The sequence below is a fragment of the Ranitomeya imitator genome, chromosome 6 (assembly GCF_032444005.1).
Source record: "Ranitomeya imitator isolate aRanImi1 chromosome 6, aRanImi1.pri, whole genome shotgun sequence".
Lineage (NCBI taxonomy): Eukaryota > Metazoa > Chordata > Amphibia > Anura > Dendrobatidae > Ranitomeya > Ranitomeya imitator.
The window spans coordinates 144,580,131-144,600,476 of NC_091287.1; the positions used below are offsets into that span (position 1 = coordinate 144,580,131).

Consider the following 20,346-nt stretch of genomic DNA (forward strand, 5'->3'; position numbering starts at 1 on the left):
GCTTCCCTGCACTGTGTAAGTGCGCTGGCCGGAAAGCAGAGCGGTGACGTCACCGCTGTGCTCTGCTTTACGGCCGGCCGGCGCTGACACTGGGGGACGCAGGGAAGCTGACGCTGAGGAACGTGACAGGGATGTAAGTGTGTAGTGTTTTTTTTTTTTACTTTTACAATGGTAACCAGGGTAAACATCGGGTTACTAAGCGCAGGGCCGTGCTTAGTAACCCGATGTTTACCCTGGTTACAAGTGAAGACATCGCTGAATCGGCGTCACACACGCCAATTCAGCGATGTCAGCGGGTGATCCAGCGACAAAATAAAGTCCTGGACTTTCCCCAGCGACCAACGATCTCCCAGCAGGGGCCTGATCGTTGGTCGCTGTCACGCATAACGATTTTGTTAACGATATTGTTGCTACGTCACAAAAAGCAACGATATCGTTAACGATATCGTTATGTGTGACGGTACCTTAAATGATTGAGGATCACCAACTTCTTTGCTTGTCAGCAGTTGTTTAATTGCCTGTTTACACAGGTAGACTGCAATTTTGTATGCACACAAGATTGTGTAATAGATCATTCAGTGCACATAGTCTGTTATTGTTCTCAGTAGGGAGAGTTCTATTTACACAGGACAATGCACTGCCAAGAATGATGATCTTGTTTGCATCACTAAAGATCATTTCACCCAACAGAGGACCATTTTGGTCTTTCATTAAGTGAACAGCAGCCTGTTTAGACTTCCAATATCATTGTGAAAAGAGCATACCTAGAAACATTCATTCACAATCTTTCAGTATAAATAGACCATTCAGGAAATTTTAATTGTCTGTAAAGTAGAAGACCTGAGAGCTGTAATTTTCAGTTACATTATCAATAAACTAGATGGTGGCCCGATTCTAATGCATTGGGTAATCTAGAATATGCATGTCCACGTAGTATATTGCACAGCCCACGTAGTATATTGCCCAGCCACTTAGTATATAGCCCAGTGACGTAGTATATTGCCTAGCCACTTAGTATTTTGCCCAGCCACGTAGTATATTGCCCAGCCACGTAGTATATTGCCCAGTTACGTAGTATATTGCCCAGTTACGTAGTATATTGTCCAGTGACATAGTATACAGCACAGAGCCACGTAGTATATTGCACAGCGACGTAGTATACAGCACAGAGGCACGTAGTATATTGCCCAGTTACGTAGTATACAGCACAGAGCCACGTATATTGCCCAGTGACGTAGTATGCAGCACAGAGCCACGTAGTATATTGCACTATGACGTAGTATACAGCACATAACCATGTAGTATATTGCCCAGCTACGTAGTAAATTGCCCAGCCATGTATGTCACAGGTTAGTATACAGCACAGAACCACGTAGTATATTGCCGAGTGACGTAGTATACAGCACAGAGCCACATAGTATATTGCACAGCGACGTCGTATACAGCACAGAACCATGTAGTATATTGCCCAGCTACGTAGTAAATTGCCCAGCCATGTATGTCACAGGTTAAAAAATAAAAAATAAACATTACCTTCCGATCCGAGGGCCCCTTGTAGTTCTGTCACCGCGCGGCAGCTTCCGGTCCCAGGGTGTGATGGCGTCGCGGTCACATGACCGTGACGTCATGGCAGGTCCTTGTTGCATACCATCATTGCCACCGGAACCTGCCGGTTGCATGGAGCGGTCACCGGAGCGTCGTGATGAGCGGGAAAGGCAGCGGAAGGTGAGTATATAATGATTTTTATTTTTATTATTATTTTTAACATTAGATGTTTTTACTATTGACGCTGCATAGGCAGCATCAATGGTAAAAACTTGGTCACACAGGGTTAATAGCGGCGGTAACGCAGTGAGTTACCCGCGGCATAACGCGGTCCGATAACGCCGGCATTAACCCTATGTGAGCGGTGACAGGAGGGGAGTATGGAGCGGGCGCCGGGCAGTGACTGCGGGGAGGAAGGAGCTGCCATTTTCTTCCGGACTGTGCCCATCGCTGATTGGTAGTGGCTGTTTTGCAGTCAAGTTTCACGGGTATGTGAAACTTATCCACCCTTCTATGGGCAGAGTCTTCATCGATCTTCTGTGTAGGTGCCGGCGAGTCACTACACACTGTTCCCTTTTACCCTCTATAATACCATTTTCATGGCCTCCAACGAGTATGAATGATTACCTCAAAAATGCCCCCGCACAGAATGATGTTCCCTTATTCCTTTACCTACACAACATGATGACACCACACATTATGATGGTCATATCAGCCCCACCCACACAAAATGATGGTCACCCTAGCCCTCCACAAAGTATGATGATCACCAACACCCCCACAGTGGTTGATGTCCACTAATCCCCCTCACCCACAGTATGATGGGTCTCCACAGCCACCACACAGTATGATGGGCCCCTAATAGCATGATGGTCTTGACAGCCTCACACATGGTATAATGCTCACCGCTTCCATCCCCACAGGATCTTGGTCTCCACAGCCCCATACTGTATGATGGTCACCAGAGCCAACCGCACAATATGATGGTCCCCTCACAACATGTTAGTCTCCCCAGACTCCCACCCACACAGACTGAAGTTACTACCACACCATGAAAAACTTATATTCACCTAGCCTCTCTAATAACTGCAGCCTCCATCTCCTCTTGTATCTTGTCTTGAAGTGAACAACATCCGCTGCATGGCACTGGCCTCTACCACTCTGCAGGCAGGAAGTGACCTGCGACATGCTGGAGTTAGTGACGGAGCACCGGCTATTCACAGTACCAGTGTCTTGAGGATGCCAATAATGTTAACTGTGTCCTAATTGACAGCATTTGCCAGATTTTCCCAGGACCAGTCCGGCCCGGATTCTTACAGCCTGGCTTTTTTACAACATACAGGTGCTTCTCACAAAATTAGAATATCATCAAAAAGTTAATTTATTTTAGTTCTTCAATACAAAAAACTGAAACTCATATATAGAGTGCGCTGCAAAGAGAGTGATCTATTTCAAGGGTTTATTTCTGTTGATGATGATTATGAAATCATTAACCAATGAAAACTCAAAACTCAATATCTCAGTAAATTAGAACAATTAACAAAGAACACCTTCAAAGGCTTTATAAGTGTTTAAAAATGTTCCTTAGTCTGCTTCATAAAGGTACCGTTACACTAAACGACTTACCAACGATCACGACCAGCGATACGACCTGGCCGTGATCGTTGGTAAGTCGTTGTGTGGTCGCTGGGGAGCTGTCACACAGACAGCTCTCTGCAGCGACCAATGATCAGGGGAACGACTTCGGCATCGTTGAAACTGTCTTCAACGATGCCGAAGTCCCCGGGTAACCAGGGTAAACATCGGGTTACTAAGTGCAGGGCCGCGCTTAGTAACCCGGTATTTTTCCTGGTTACCATTGTAAAAGTAAAAAAGAAAAAAACACTACATACTCACATTCCGATGTCTGTCACGTCCCCCGCCGTCAGCTTCCCGCACTGACTGTGTCAGTGGCGCCGGCCGTAAAGCAGAGCACAGCGGTGACAGTCAGTGCAGGGAAGCTGATGGCGGGGGAGGTGACAAACATCGGAATGTGAGTATGTACTGTTTTTTTTTTTTAACTTTTACAATGGTAACCAGGGTAAATATCGGGTTACTAAGCGCGGCCCTGCACTTAGTAACCCGATATTTACCCTGGTTACAAGTGAACACATCGCTGGATCGGCATCACACACGCTGATCCAGCGATGACAGCGGGTGATCAGCGACCAAAAAAAGGTCCTGATCATTCCCCAACGACCAACGATCTCCCAGCAGAGGCCTGATCATTGGTCGCTGTCACACATAACGAGATCGTTAGCGGGATCGTTGCTACGTCACAGAAAGCATAACGTTGCAACGATATCGTTAACGAAATCGTTATGTGTGAAGGTACCTTAAGGCTGTGTTCACACGTTCCGGTTTTTTCGCGTTTTTTTCGCGGTTTTTCCCGATAAAAACGCTATAAAACCGCAAAAAAAAACCGCATACAATAAGCATCCCATCATTTAGAATGAATTTCGCATGTTTTGTGCACATGATGCGTTTTTTTCCGCAAAAAAAACGCATCAGGCACAAAATCCGGACATGCTCTATCTTTTTGCGGTTTTTTTGCGGATTTCCCACTCCAAAATGCATTGGGAAGTGTCCGGAAAAAACCGCGGCAAAAACGCGTCAAAACCGCGGCAAAATTGCGGCAAAAACGCACGCGGTTTTCTTGCGGATTTCATGCAGAAAATGTCCGGAATTGTCAGGAATTTTCTGCATGAATTCCTGAACGTGTGCACATAGCCTTAGGCTACACAATCATGGGAAGACTGCTGACTTGACAGATGTCCAGAAGGCAGTCATTGATACACTCCACAATGAGGTTAAGCCACAAAAGGTCATTGCTAAAGAAACTGGCTGTTCAGAAAGAGCTGTATCCAAGCATATTAACCTCTTAACCTCCAAGGGTGGTTTGCATGTTAATGACCAAGCCGATTTTACAATTCTGACCACTATCCGTTTATGAGGTAATAACTTTGGAATGCTTCAATGGACCCGGTGTTTTTTCATGACATATTGTACTTCATGTTCGTGGTACTTTTTGTTCGGTGGTATGATGATAAAGCATTGCTTTTTGCCTTGTTTTTTTATTTTTATTTTTTATCGTGTTCACTAAAGGGGTTAACTAGTGGGACAGTTTTATAGGTCGGGTCATTGCGGATGCGGCAATACCAAATATGTGTACTTTCATTGTTTAGATTTTTTTTCATTTGAATATTTATTTATTTTTTTAGAATTTTTATTTTTTAAATATTCTTACAATTATTTAAGTTTTTTACTTTGTCTCACTATGGGACATGCACGAACCAGCATCTGCATGCCATAGAAGCTGTCAGCACTGCACTGTGAGAGAGATTTGCTGATCATGCACTGCGCATGATCAGCAAGATTCCTTGCTCTGGTGATCTGGATGTAATCATGGCAACGATCGGAACCCCGCATTATGCCACAGGGTCTCCGATCCAAAGGCAAAGTGGCTATGCCGGCTTTTGGAATGATGTGATTGTGTTCGATCACAGCATTTTGGGGGTTAAAGTGCAGGGAGCGGTCTGTGACCTCTCCTGGCACCTAGTGCCCGATGTCAGCTGTCAGAATCAGCTGACACCCGGTGGCGATTCCCCGCGCACCCTTCGTATGTATGGCCCATCACGATGACATAATATTCCGTACCTGGTCACATAGGCCTAGGTCACATAGACGGAATATTGCGTCAGATGTCAGAAAGGGGTTAATGGAAAGTTGAGTGGAAGGAAAAAGTGTGGCAGAAAAAGGTGCACAAGCAACTGGGATAATCGCAGCCGTATAAAGATTAAGAAAAGACCATTCAAAAATTTTGGAGAGATTTACAAGGAGTGGACTGCTGCTGGAATCATGGCTTCAAGAGCCACCACATACAGACGGGCTACATGGCTAGAACATGGGCTACATGTGTTGCATTCATTGTGTCAAGCCACTCATGATCAATAGACAACCCAGAAGCATCTTACCTGTGCCAAGGAGAAAAAGACCTGGACTGTTGCTCAGTGGTCCAAGGTGTTGTTTTCAGATGAAAGTAAATTTTGCATTTCATTTGGAAATCAAGGTTTCAGAATTTGGAGGAAGAGTGGAGAAGCACACCATCCAATCTGCTTGAGGTCCAGTGTGAAGTTTCCACAATCAGTGATTGTTTAGGGAGCCTTGTCATCTGCTGGTGTAGGTCCACATTGTTTTATCAAGACCAAAGGCAGCGCAGTCGCCTACCAGGAAATGTTAGAGCACTTCATGCTTCCCTCTGCCGACAAGCTTTTTGGAGATGGAAATTTCATTCTCCAGCAGGACCTGGCACCTGTCCACACTACCAAAAGTACCAATACCTGGTTTACAAACAACAGTATCACTGTGCTTTATTGAACAGCAAACTTGCCTAACGTTAATCCCATAGAGAATCTATGGCGTATTGTCAAGAGGAAGATGAGACACCAGAGCCAACAATGCAGGCGAGTTGAAGGCTGCTATCAAAGCAACCTGGGCCTCCATAACACTTCAGCAGTGCCACAGGCTGATCGTCTCCATGCCACAACGCATTGATGCAGTAATTGATGCAAAATTAGCCCCGACCAAGTATTGAGTGCATTTAGTGAACCTACATTTCAGTAGGTCAACATTTCGGATTTTAACCCCTTCCTGACCTGTGACACAGCGTATGCGTCATGAAAGTCGGTGCCAATTCGACCTGTGACGCATTTGCTGTGCCACAGAATGATCGCGTTCCTGCAGGCTGGGTGAAAGAGTTAACTCCAATTTCACCCACCTGCAGGGAAAGGGGGAGTGGTACTTCAGCCCGGGGGGGAGGGGGTGGTTTTTCCCCCACGTGGCTGCGATCGCTCTGATTGGCTGTTGAAACTGAAACAGCCAATCAGAGCAATTTGTAATATTTCACCAGTCAAACTGCTGAAATATTACAATCCAGCCATGGCCGATGCTGCAAGATCCACCCCCACCACCCACTGCCAGCAGTGATCTGCCACTGCCGTTAGCCTTCCTCTCCCCTCCATCCTGTCCTCTGCCCCACAGTCATGTCCTCCGTCCTCCCCGCTGTCCGATCTAAATCCTTCTGTGCCTCCCGAGTCCTGGCGTCCCTCCCAGTGCCGGCGGTCTTCAGCGATGGGCGCCGCCATCTTCCAAAATGGTGGGCGCATGCGCAGTGCGCCCACTGAATCTGCCGGTCGGCAGATTCATTCATTCATTCACCGCCGGTACATTTTGATCACTGTGATACAACCTATCAGTGATCAAAATAAAAAAAAATAGTAAATACCCCCCTTTATCACCCCCACAGGTAGGGAAAATAATAAAATAAAGAAAATTATATTTATTTTTATTTTTCCACTAGGTTTAGGGTTAGAACTAGGGTTAGGGTTAGGGTTAAAACTAACGTTGCAGTTAGGGTTAGAATTAGGGTAAGGGTTGGAATTAGGGTATGTGCACATGGTGCGGATTTGGCAGCGGATCCACAGCGGATTGGCCACTGCGGATTCGCAGCAGTTTTCCATGCATTGTACAGTACCATGTAAACATATGGAAAACCAAATCCGCTGTGCCCATGGTGCAGAAAATACTACGCGGAAACGCTGAGTTGTATTTTCCGCAGCATGTCAATTCTTTTGCGGATTCCGCAGCGTTTTACACCTGCTCCTCAATAGGACTCCACAGGTGTAAAACCGCAGGAAATTTGCAGGTAAAATGCAGTGTGTTTTACCTGCGGATTTTTTTAAAAACGGTGCAGAAAAATCTGCACACAAATCCACAAAATGGGCACATAGCATAGCCTTAGGGTTAGGGCCGGAATTAGAGTTAGAGTTGGGGTTGGAATTAGGGTTAAAATTAGGGTTAGGGGTGTGTTGGGGTTAGGGTTAGTCTTGTGGTTAGGGTTAGGGTTAGGGTTGGGATTAGGGTTAGGGGTGTGTTGGGGTTATGGTTGTGGTTAGGGCTATGCTTAGAATTGGGATTAGGGTTAGGGGTGTGTTGGGGTTAGGGTTGGAGTTAGAATTGAGGGATTTCCACTGTTTAGGCTCATCAGGGAGTCCCAAACGTGACATGGCGCCACCATTGATTCCAGCCAATCTTGCGTTCAAAAAGTCAAATGGTGCACCCTCCCTTCCGAGCCCCGACGTGTGCCCAAACAGTGGTTTACCCAAACATATGGGGCATAAGTGTACTCAGGAAAAATTGCACAACAACTTTGGGGGTCTAATTTCTCCTGTTACCCTTGGGAAAATAAAAAATTGGGGGCTAAAAATCTTTTTTGTGGAATTTTTTTTTCATTTTCACGACTATATTATAAACTTCTGTGAAGCACTTGGGCATTCAAAGTTCTCACCGCACATCTAGATAAGTTCTTTGGGGGTCTAGTTTCCAAAATGGGGTCAATTGTGGGGGGTTTCTACTGTTTAGGAACATCAGGGGCTCTGCAAGCGCAACGTGACGCCCGCAGACCATTCCATCAAAGTCTGCATTTCAAAACGTCACTACTTCCCTTCCGAGCCCCGACTTGTGCCCAAATAGTGGTTTACCCCCACATGTGAGGTACCAGCGTATTCAGGACAAACTGGACAACAACTTTTGTGGTCCAATTTCTCATGTTACCCTTGTGAAAATAAAAAATTGCTTGCTAAAAAATAATTTTTGAGGAAAGAAAAATTATTTTTTATTTTCACGGCTCTGCGTTATAATCTTCTGTGAAGCACATGGGAGGTCAAAGTGCTCACCACACATCTAGATAAGTTTCTTGGGGGGGTCTAGTTTCCAAAATGGGGTAACTTGTGGGGGGGTTTCTACTGTTTAGGCACATCAGGGCCTCTGCAAACGCGACATGGTGTCCGCTAAAGAGTGGAGCTAATTTTTCATTCAAAAAGTCAAATGGCGCTCCTTCCCTTCCGAGCCCCCAAACAGTGGTTTTCCCCCACATGTCAGGTATCGGTGTACTCAGGGGAAATTGCCCAACACATTTGAGGATCCATTTTATCCTGTTGCCCATAAGATGAAAAAATCGAGACTAAAAGAATTTTTCTGTGGAAAAAAAAATTACTTTTTCATTTTTACGGATCAATTTGTTAAGCACCTGGGGGTTCAAAGTGCTCACTATGCATCTAGATAAGCTCCTTGAGGGGTCTAGTTTCCAAAATAGGGTCACTTGTGGGGGAACTCCAATCTTTAGGTACACAGGGGCTTTCCAAACGCGACATGGTGACCGCTAAAGATTGGAACCAATTTTTCATTGAAAAAGTCAAATGGCGCTTCTTCCCTTCCGAGCCCTGTTGTGGGCCCAAACAGTGGTTCACCCCCCACATATGGGGTATCGGCGTACTCAGGACAAATTGTACAATAACTTTTGGGGTCCAGTTTCTCCTTTTACCCTTGGGAAAATAAAAAATTGTTGCTAAAAGATAATTTTTGTGACTAAAAAAGTTAAATGTTCATTTTTTCCCTCCATGTTGCTTCTGCTGCTGTGAAGCACCTGAAGGGTTAATAAACTTCTGGAATGTGGTTTTGAGCACCTTGAGGGGTGCTGTTTTTAGAATGGTGTCACTTTTGGGTATTTTCAGCCATATAGACCCCTCAAACTGACTTCAAATGTGAGGTGGTCCCTAAAAAAAATGGTTTTGTAAATTTTGTTGTAAAAATGCGAAATCGCTGGTCAAATCTTAACCCTTATAACTTCCTAGCAAAAAAAAAAATGTGTTTCCAAAATTGTGTTAATGTAAAGTAGACATGTGGGAAATATTATTTATTAACTATTTTGTGTCACATAACTCTCTGTTTTAACAGAAGAAAAATTTTCCAAATTTTAGCCAAATTTCCATTTTTTTCACAAATGCAAACATTATCGACCTAAATTTAACCACTAACATGAAACCCAATTTAAACATAGTTTAAACATAGTTATTAAGGTTGAAGGAAGACTATAAGTCCATCTAGTTTACCCCATAGCGTAATCTAACATGCCCTAACATGTTGATCCAGAGGAAGGCAAAAAAAAACCCATGTGGCAAAAAGTAAGCTCCACATTGGGGAAAAAAATTCCTTCCCGACTCCACATACGGCAATCAGACTAGTTCCCTCGATCAACGCCCTATCAAGGAATCTAGTATATATACCCTGTAACATTAAACTTTTCCAGAAAGGCATCCAGTCCCCTCTTAAATTTAAGTAATGAATCACTCATTACAACATCATACGGCAGAGAGTTCCATAGCCTCGCTGCTCTTACAGTAATGAGACAGGAACACATGGGCTACTTGCACAGTGAACAAGTCTGTATGATCATGTTCACACACCACCAAGAAACCTGAAGACACAAAAGAGAATAGTAAAACCAAAAACACTCAGTTTGAAAAAATGTTGCAGTAATCCGCAAGTGCTAGTAAAAGATGTAAAAAACAGGGTATTTGGTTGATACGTTTTTTGCAAACGACAACAAGACTGGGGAGTTCCACCACTCCTCTTGGGCTATCTGCACAAAAGCTGTTCTACCCTGTATGCACACATGGATTTTTCCTCTCTGAACCCTGTTCACACAGGTTATATACAGATGATCAGGTTTTTAAATACATCAGATAGGGATTGCATAAATTAGTTAGGACTGCTCTGATAAGGGTATACCGTGAAGATTGGTAGAGCAGCTTAGTATACATTTTTTGCAAAAAACGTATCAACCAAATACCCTGTTTTTTACATCTTTTACTAGCACTTGCGGATTACTGCAACATTTTTTCAAACTGAGTGTTTTTGGTTTTACTATTCTCTTTTGTGTCTTACAGTAATGAACCCGCGTCTGTTATTATGCTTAAACCTTCTTTCCTCCAGACGTAGAGGATGCCCACTTGTCCCTGTCTCAGGTCTATGATTAAAAAGATCATCAGAAAGGTCTTTGTACTGTTCCCTCATATATTTATACATTAAAATAAGATCACCCCTTAGTCTTCGTTTTTACAAACTAAATAGCCCCAAGTGTAATGACCTATCTTGGTATTGCAGACCCCCCAGTTCTCTAATAACCTTGATCGCTCTTCTTTGCACATGCTCCAGTTCAGCTATGTCTTTCTTATACACTGGAGACCAGAACTGTACACAGTATTCTAAATGTGGTCGAACTAGTGACTTGTATAGAGGTAAAATTATGTTCTCCTCATGAGCATCTATGCCACTTTTAATGCATCCCATTATTTTATTTGCCTTTGTAGCAGCTGCCTGACACTGGCCACTGAATATGAGTTTGTCATCTACCCATACATCCAGGTCTTTTTCATTGACTGTTTTGCCCAGAGTTTTAGAATTAAGCACATAGTTATTCATCTTATTACTTCTACCCAAGTGCATGACCTTACATTTATCCCCATTAAAGCTCATTTGCCATTTATCAGCCCAAGCTTCTAGTTTACATAAATCATCCTGTAATATAAAATTGTCCTCCTCTGTATTGATTACCCTGCAGAGTTTAGTGTCATCTGCAAATATTGAAATTCTGCTCTGAATGCCCCCTACAAGGTCATTAATAAATGTTAAAAAGAAGAGGGCCCAATACTGACCCCTGTGGTATTCCACTGCTAACCGCGACCCAGTCCGAGTGTGCTCCATTAATAACCACCCTTTGTTTCCTATCCCTGAGCCAGCTCTTAACCCACTTACACATATTTTCCCCTATCCCCATTATTCTTATTTTATGTATTAACCTTTTGTGTGGCACCGTATCAAAGGCTTTTGAAAAGTCCATATACAATCTGTCCACTGGGTTTCCTTGGTCCAGTCCGGAACTTACCTCTTCATAGAAGCTGATCAGATTAGTCTGACATGAACGGTCCCTAGTAAACCCGTGCTGATACTGGGTCATGAGGTTATCCCTCTTCAGATACTCCAGTATAGCATCCTTTAAAATGCCCTCCAGGATTTTACCCACAGTAGAGGTTAAGCTTACTGGCCTCTATAATTACCAAGTTCAGATTTTGTCTCCTTTTTGAATATTGGCACCACATTTGCTATACGCCAGTGTTGTGGCACAGACCCTGTCATTATGGAGTCTTTAAAGATTAAAAATAATAGTCTATCAATGACTGTACTTAGTTCCGGCAGTTCTCGGGGGTGTATCCCATCCAGGCCCGGAGATTTGTCAATTTTAGTGATTTTTAGACGCCGCCGCACTTCCTGCTGGGTTAAGCAGGTTACATTTAATGGGGAATTTTTATCACTAGTCAATTTGTCTGCCATGGGATTTTCTTGTGTAAATACTGATGAAAAAAAGTCATTTAGCATATTAGCTTTTTCCTCATCCTCATCCACCATTTCACCCAGACTATTTTTAAGGGGGCCAACACTATCATTTTTTAGTTTCTTACTATTTACGTAGTTAAAGAATATTTTGGGATTATTTTTACTCTCTCTGGCAATTAGTCTCTATGTCTCAATCTTTGCTGCCTTGATTTGCTTTTTACAGAATTTATTTAATTGTTTGTATTTATTTAATGCCTCATCACTACCTACTTCCTTTAATTCTCTAAATGCTTTCTTTTTGTCACTTTTTGTGCCCCCTACAACTCTATTTAGCCATATTGGTTTCCTCCTATTTCTAGTATGTTTATTCCCATACGGTATATACTGTGCACAGGTCCTATCCAGGATGCTAATAAATGTCTCCCATTTTCTTAGTGTATTTTTATGTCTCAGGATATCGTCCCAGTTAATTGCACTAAGATCATCTCTCATCCGTTGGAAATTTGCCCTCCTGAAGTTTATTGTCCTTGTAACCCCCCTAAAATATGTCACGAAAAAACAGTCTCAGAACCGCTAGGATCCGTTGAAGCATTCCTGAGTTATTACCTTATGAAGGGACAGTGGTCAGAATTGCAAAAAATGGCCAGGTCATTAAGGTCAAAATAGGCTGGGTCATGAAGGGGTTAAAATAATTTTTGAAGCTGATGTTAAAAAGTATTCTAATTTACAGAGATAATGTCTTTTGGGTGTTCATTGGCTGTAAGCCATAATCAACAGAAATAGAAATAAACACTTGAAATAGATCACTCTGTTTGTAATGACTCTATATAATATTTCACTTTTTGTATTGAAGAACTGAAATAAATTATTTTTTTTTAAAGAATATATAGCACCTCTTTATTGAGTGGACAGAACATTAACATTCACTCCATGTTGTGTGGTTCATGCGAGTTCCCAGTCACAATTGTCAAGATAAATATATGAATGAATGCCACCAAATCGTCATATATAGCATAAAGTATACTTCTCATCACATCAGAGAAAAAGGCTGTGCTATATTCTGATCAGTGCAGGGAAATAATGTCGCATCCACAAACAATAAAAGCCCAGGACTATTACTAGGCATGTAAACACGGACTCTGCAAGATATTTGATGGTATCAAGTTTATTGGATTCTAACATTGCCTTTCGTCCTTCTACTTCTGTGGCAATCTTCCTTTTGGTTTGAGTCATCGCTCTATCTTGTTGGGAATGCATTTATACTATTTCTGTACGATGTTCCACAAGTTTCCGTTCATTGTCGGCATACATTTCTTTTACTATGTTTTTCTCCAAATTAAAAACTACCGTAGTTTATTTGCGCAAACTTTGGTAATTTCATCAATTGACTTCTTCGGTTTCTCTAGCTCACTCTTTAGTCTCTCGTTTTCTGTTCTAAGAGCTGTAAATTTACTTTTCTCCAAGATGATCATGTCCTTTTTTGCAGAGGCTAAGTGTAACATGACCTGCTGAAAACTGATAATCTGCTGTACTTTGGATATCATATCCTGATATGAGGTCCATATTGGTATTTATGATTTTAAGCAAAGCTAACACAATCATCCTGGACTTGTTGAGTTGTTAACCCTCGGGCCTCCAGGATTTGAACATCTGCATGAGTGTCAAAGTAGAGTCTCTTTCCCTCGGCTGAAAATACCGTCCTCTTATGTGTGCGCTCGACTAATATACGTGACACATTACAAGCTCCACTGCCCAGTCTCCGGACCGCTATGGGGTGCATACACTTCACATAGGACTGTGTACAACATCTGTAGCTCAGCATAGTGAGGCAGGTCCAGCGGCTAGAATGCGTCCGGTCACCAGCACATAGCCCTGCCCTCTGCCGGTGCAGCTCCTGGCCGACATGTCTATGTTACATAGTTACATAGTTATTAAGGTTGAAGGAAGACTATATGTCCATCTAGTTCAACCCATAGCCTAACCTAACATGCCCTAACATGTTGATCCAGAGGAAGGCAAAAAAAACCCATGTGGCAAAGAGTAAGCTCCACATTGGGGAAAAAAATTCCTTCCCGACTCCACATACGGCAATCAGACTAGTTCCCTGGATCAACGCCCTATCAAGGAATCTAGTGTATATATCCTGTAACATTATACTTTTCCAGAAAGGTATCCAGTCCCCTCTTAAATTTAAGTAATGAATCACTCATTACAACATCATACGGCAGAGAGTTCCATAGTCTCACTGCTCTTACAGTAAAGAATCCGCGTCTGTTATTATGCTTAAACCTTTTTTCCTCCAAACGCAGAGGATGCCCCCTTGTCCCTGTTTCAGGTCTATGATTAAAAAGATCATCAGAAAGGTCTTTGTACTGTCCCCTCATATATTTATACATTAAAATAAGATCACCCCTTAGTCTTCGTTTTTCCAAACTAAATAGCCCCAAGTGTAATAACCTATCTTGGTATTGCAGACCCCCCAGTCCTCTAATAACCTTGGTCGCTCTTCTCTGCACCCGCTCCAGTTCAGCTATGTCTTTCTTAAACACCGGAGACCAGAACTGTGCACAGTATTCTAAGTGTGGTCGAACTAGTGACTTGTATAGAGGTAAAATTATATTCTCCTCATGAGCATCTATGCCTCTTTTAATGCATCCCATTATTTTATTTGCCTTTGTAGCAGCTGCCTGACACTGGCCCCTGAATAGGAGTTTGTCATCCACCCATACACCCAGGTCTTTTTCATTGACGGTTTTGCCCAGAGTTTTAGAATTAACCCTGCTGTTCTGTTGGTCAAAAATGACCGACCTTGAACTTCAATATTCTTTAAAATATTCAAGATGCGGCTCTGAAACCCGTGGCCGACCGACCCATCCTCATTTAAGTCAATCAACCACAAGTTTCAGAACCGCATCTTGAACACCCCAAAAAATACCAAAGTTCAAAATAGGTCTCCCCAGACCGAACAGAACAGCAGGGTTAAGCACATAATTATACATCTTATTACTTCTACCCAAGTGCATGACCTTACATTTATCCCTATTAAAGCTCATTTGCCATTTATCAGCCCAAGCTTCTAGTTTACATAAATCATCCTGTAATATAAAATTGTCCTCCTCTGTATTGATTACCCTGCAGAGTTTAGTGTCATCTGCAAATATTGAAATTCTGCTCTGAATGCCCCCTACAAGGTCATTAATAAATATGTTAAAAAGAAGAGGGCCCAATACTGACCCCTGTGCTACCCCACTGCTAACCGCTACCCAGTCAGAGTGTGCTCCAGTAATAACCACCCTTTGTTTCCTATCCCTGAGCCAGCTCTCAACCCACTTGCACATATTTTCCCCTATCCCCATTATTCTCATTTTATGTATCAACCTTTTGCGTGGCACCGTATCAAAAGCTTTTGAAAAGTCCATATACACTACATCCACTGGGTTCCCTTGGTCCAATCCGGAACTTACCTCTTCATAGAAACTGATCAAATTAGTCTGACATGAACGGTCCCTAGTAAACCCGTGCTGATACTGGGTCATGAGGTTATTCCTCTTCAGATACTCCAGTATAGCGTCCCTTAGAATGCCCTCCAGGATTTTACCCACAGTAGAGGTTAAGCTTACTGGCCTATAATCTCCGAGTTCAGTTTTTGTTCCCTTTTTGAATATTGGCACCACATTTGCTATACGCCAGTCCTGTGGCACAGACCCTGTTGTTATGGAGTCTTTAAAGATTAAAAATAATGGTCTATCAATGACTGTACTTAATTCCTGCAGTACTCGAGGGTGTATCCCATCCGGGCCCGGAGATTTGTCAATTTTAGTGATTTTTAGACGCCGCCGCACTTCCTCCTGGGTTAAGAAGGTGACATTTAATTGGGAATTTTTATCACTAGACATTTTGTCTGCCATGGGATTTTCTTGTGTAAATACTGATGAAAAAAAGTCATTTAGCATATTGGCTTTTTCCTCATCCTCATCCACCATCTCACCCGGACTATTTTTAAGGGGGCCAACACTATCATTTTTTAGTTTCTTACTATTTATGTAGTTAAAGAATATTTTAGGATTATTTTTACTCTCTCTGGCAATGAGTCTCTCTGTCTCAATCTTTGCTGCCTTGATTTGCTTTTTACAGAATTTATTTAATTTTCTATATTTATTTAATGCCTCCTCACTACCTACTTCCTTTAATTCTCTAAATGCTTTCTTTTTGTCACTTATTGCGCCCCTTACAGCTCTATTTAGCCATATTGGTTTCCTCCTTTTTCTAGTATGTTTATTACCATACGGTATATACTGTGCACAGGTCCTATCCAGGATGCTAATAAACGTCTCCCATTTTCTTTGTGTATTTTTGTGTCTCAGGATATCGTCCCAGTTAATTGCACCAAGATCCTCTCTCATCCGTTGGAAATTTGCCCTCCTGAAGTTTATTGTCCTTGTAACCCCTCTACTACACATCTTTTTAAAGGATACATGAAAACTTATTATTTTGTGATCGCTATTTCCCAAGTGACCCCCAACCCTTATATTTGATATGCGGTCTGGCCTGTTGGTTAATATTAGGTCTAGCAGTGCCCCCTTTCTTGTTGGGTCCTGAACCAGTTGTGAAAGGTAATTGTCTCTCATAGTTGTCAAAAACCGATTACCTTTGCTGGAACTGCAGGTTTCTGTTCCCCAATCTATTTCAGGGTAGTTGAAGTCCCCCATAATAATGACTTCTCCTTGAGTCGCAGCTTCATCTATTTGCTTTACGAGGATATTCTCCATTGCTTCCATTATTTTTGGAGATTTATAACAAACCCCTATCAGTAATTTATTATTTTTTCCCCCTCCCCTTATCTCCACCCACAGGGATTCTACATTTTCATTAAATTCACCTATATTATCGCGCAGGATGGGTTTTAAGGACGATTTTACATATAGACACACCCCTCCCTCTCGCTTATCTGTACGGTCATTTCTGAACAGCCTATAGCCCTGCAAGTTAACAGCCCAGTCATGGCTCTCATCCAGCCACGTTTCAGATATCCCCACCATGTCATAATTATGCTCCAACAACATTAGTTCTAATTCGTCCATTTTGTTGGCGAGGCTTCTGACATTAGTATACATGCACTTTATGTTCCTCTCTGTACTTCTATTTCTTAAATTGTTAACTGTTCTGACCCCACCCCCCATGCCACCGCCACCCCCAACTTCCTTATTTGTGCCCAGGTCTCTATCTGCACTATCTTCCCCTCCTATAAAATGAATACCCTCCCCCCCAATTCCTAGTTTAAACACTCCTCCAACCTTCTAGCCATTTTCTCCCCCAGCACAGCTGCACCCTCCCCATTGAGGTGCAGCCCGTCCCTAGCGTAGAGCCTGTAGCCAACTGAGAAGTCGGCCCAGTTCTGCAGGAACCCAAACCCCTCTTTCCTACACCAATTCTTGGTGTTACTCATAACATAGTAAGTCACCAAATCCCAGCCATAAATTAACTGTTTGATATTTTCATTTTGTGAGAAGCACCTGTAAGTCTTAGCCATGCTCTTTTCTATGTTCTTTAAGTGCAGCACTTAATCTTGTTCATATTAACCCTAAGTCAGATGAATCTCTGAGACCAGGTTAGAAAATCGCCTATGATATCTAGTTATCTCAATTTCAGGGCTCTAAAAGTAAGTAGTGACCTTAATGGGGATGTATTAAAAGAGAGCATACATAATCAGATGCAAAGAAATGAATAACTATAAAAGTAAAAAAATGTACCCAAATTTCGCAACCACCACCAAATAGTTTCTAGTTTTCAGGAAATAACTATTACTAAACATTAAAATTAGGTAAGCAACTTAATTCCTAGGCACTTGGATGCTACTGGAGTCAGGTTCTCTCAGATTCAGATGTTAAAAGATCAGCAGAACAAACACATTGGCAGAGAAAATAAAAAGGTTGGCAGATCATATTATGTCACATATCCTAGAGATTATTACTTGCTCGGGGTCAATGTTCCTCAGAGGCCAATTCTAAAAAAAACCCTCTTATTTCTAAGGAAACCCTACAAAATACAACAAATGTTGCATTATTCAGTCATAAAACTGATAAAATAAACAATTGTAATTGGAAAAACCCCAGAAAGTACGAACCTTCAAAAGTGAAAATCTTCAGAAGCCATGGAGGTCACACTTGCTCTCTGCAAGGACAGTGGTAAAACTGAGTGGGGTTGTTTTCAAGCAACACCTGAAGTTAGGAAGGTACTGGGAGGGGTGGCATCCCCTGCTACCTTCGGTTGGAAGGGGAAATAAAAACGTGTGGGCTGTGTCTGTCAGTAGAATTGAAGGCTAGAAACTGAGCTGACAAGAAGTCAAGATGTTAGGATTGATTTTGAATGACATCAAGCAGATCGCATTGTATTGTAATATATGTGAGCTAAAGAAATAATACTTATAAAATGTCATCAAAAGTTAATTTTTCTTTCTTCTTCACAATAAATGCTGTTTTTTTTTAATGATTATGTTGCCGTAGATATCAAAAAAAGAAAGATAATGGCCTGCACTCTGTCCTAATTCGAGGTGCTGGTGTAATGGGCCGGATGACCCTGAGTCCATAAAGTAGAAATTCACCGCACACTCTGAGGATTTTCAAGTGAGGCAAGAAAAAAGTTTATTGGTGAGAACAAAAAACATTAGAAAGTGTCTGAATGCAGAAAAAATTCCAAGCGACTATATAATTGACTGACGTTTCGACCTATCCCAGGTCTTATTCAATACATCGTCAATATTGTCTTGGTGGTGGATGTACACTGTATACGGAAGCCTCTCTGGTTGTGGTGATGTGCTGCTGGCACGAGGCAAGGTGCAGGAGCGCTGCCACCACAACCTTAAAGAATAACGTTTTCTCTCTGAGTACTATACAGCCCATTGTACACATCACCACAACCAGAGAGGCTTCCCTATACAGTGTAGATCCACCACCAAGACAACATTGACGACGTATTGAATAAGACCTGGGATAGGTCGAAAAATCACTCAATTATACCAAGATGGGGGTAGAAGCGCTCATTAACCCCTGCAGCGCCAGACAGGTGTGTGAAGTGCCTCAATAGTGACTGCAAGACCCCAATAGGAGCCGGCATCAAGCGCGTAATGCGAGGAGCTGTGGTGATGGTGAACTACAGGTACCAGGGAGGGAGCCTCTGCGTTCAAAGCAGTGTAGAGGTGTCTGGGACAGGGGCGTGAGAAAAACACAGCAGAAAAAGGGCAGCTGTACCATCACCAGGTCACAATACTAATGCACTGCAGCAGCTGCCACAATAAAAGGGGCAATGAACTGGTGAGAGTAACTACCATGGTGGGGGGCTGCCTAGTAACTGCACTAGGAGGAGGTGTGCATAGGGCGCTTGTCACATGCTGTGCCACTGTCAGCGGCACAATCCTGCAGTGTTCTGCATTGTCACTGGTCCCCTCCTTCAGATAGGAGTATATTCTGTGAATACTTGAGTTACCTTTGATTTCTTTTGATAATATCTGTACTCCAATTTTTCTTGATATATTGTATTGATTTACTCTTTATATTGGTGACAGAATGGGGGCGCAGGATGGGAGCAGCACATGACAGAATGGGGGCGCAGGATGGGAGCACCACATGACAGGATGGGGGTGCAGGATGGGAGCACCACATGACAGGATGGGGGTGCAGGATGGGAGCACCACATGACAGTTGGGGGCTCATGATGGGAGCAGCACATGACAGAATGGGGGCGAAGGATGAGGGCAGCACGTACCAGAATGGGGGCGCAGGATGGGAGCACCACATGACAGCATGTGGGTGCAGGATGGGAGCACCACATGACAGGATTGTGGTGCAGAATGGTAGCACATGACAGGATGAGGGCACAGGATGAGAGTAGCACATAACAAGATGAAGGTGCATATGACAGGAAGGGGGCACAGGATGAGAGCAGCACATGACAAGATTAGGGCACAGGATGGAAGCAGCACATACCAGGATGGAGACCATATACCAATATAAATTCTCGCCACCCGGGCATAGAACGGGTTCAATAGCTGGTATATATATATATATATATATATATATATATATATATATATACACACACATACATAATTGTCTAAGGGGTACTTCCGTCTGTCTGTCCTTCTGTCACGGTTATTCATTCGCTGATTGGTCTCAGCAGCTGCCTGTCATGGCTGCCGCGACCAACCAGCGACGGCCACAGTCCGATTAGTCCCTCCCCTACTCCCCTGCACTGGCTGCCCGGCGCCCGCTCCGTAATCCCCTCCACTCACCGCTCACAAAGGGTTAATGGCAGCGGTAACGGCCCGCGGTGTAACGCACTCCGTTACCGCTGCTATTAACCCTGTGTGTCCCCGACTATTTACTATTGATGCTGCCTATGCAGCGTCAATAGTAAAAATATGTCATGTTAAAAATAATAAAAAAAAACAAAAAACATGTTGGAGTCACTTCAGTATCCCTGGAAGTTCCATCTAGCGTATGCCTTTCCTCCGATGACGTTAATTCTGCTGGT

At 42.9% G+C, this 20,346-nt stretch overlaps 1 protein-coding gene and 1 pseudogene across 4 annotated transcripts in view; one reads left to right on the forward strand and one right to left on the reverse strand.

The window, feature by feature from the left end:
• Positions 1 to 20,346, forward strand: part of TPK1 (thiamin pyrophosphokinase 1) — a 797,936-nt gene that overhangs the window by 87,322 nt on the left and 690,268 nt on the right. The window lies entirely within an intron of this gene.
• On the reverse strand, positions 12,871 to 13,639 carry LOC138642256 (mitochondrial calcium uniporter regulator 1 pseudogene; annotated as a pseudogene).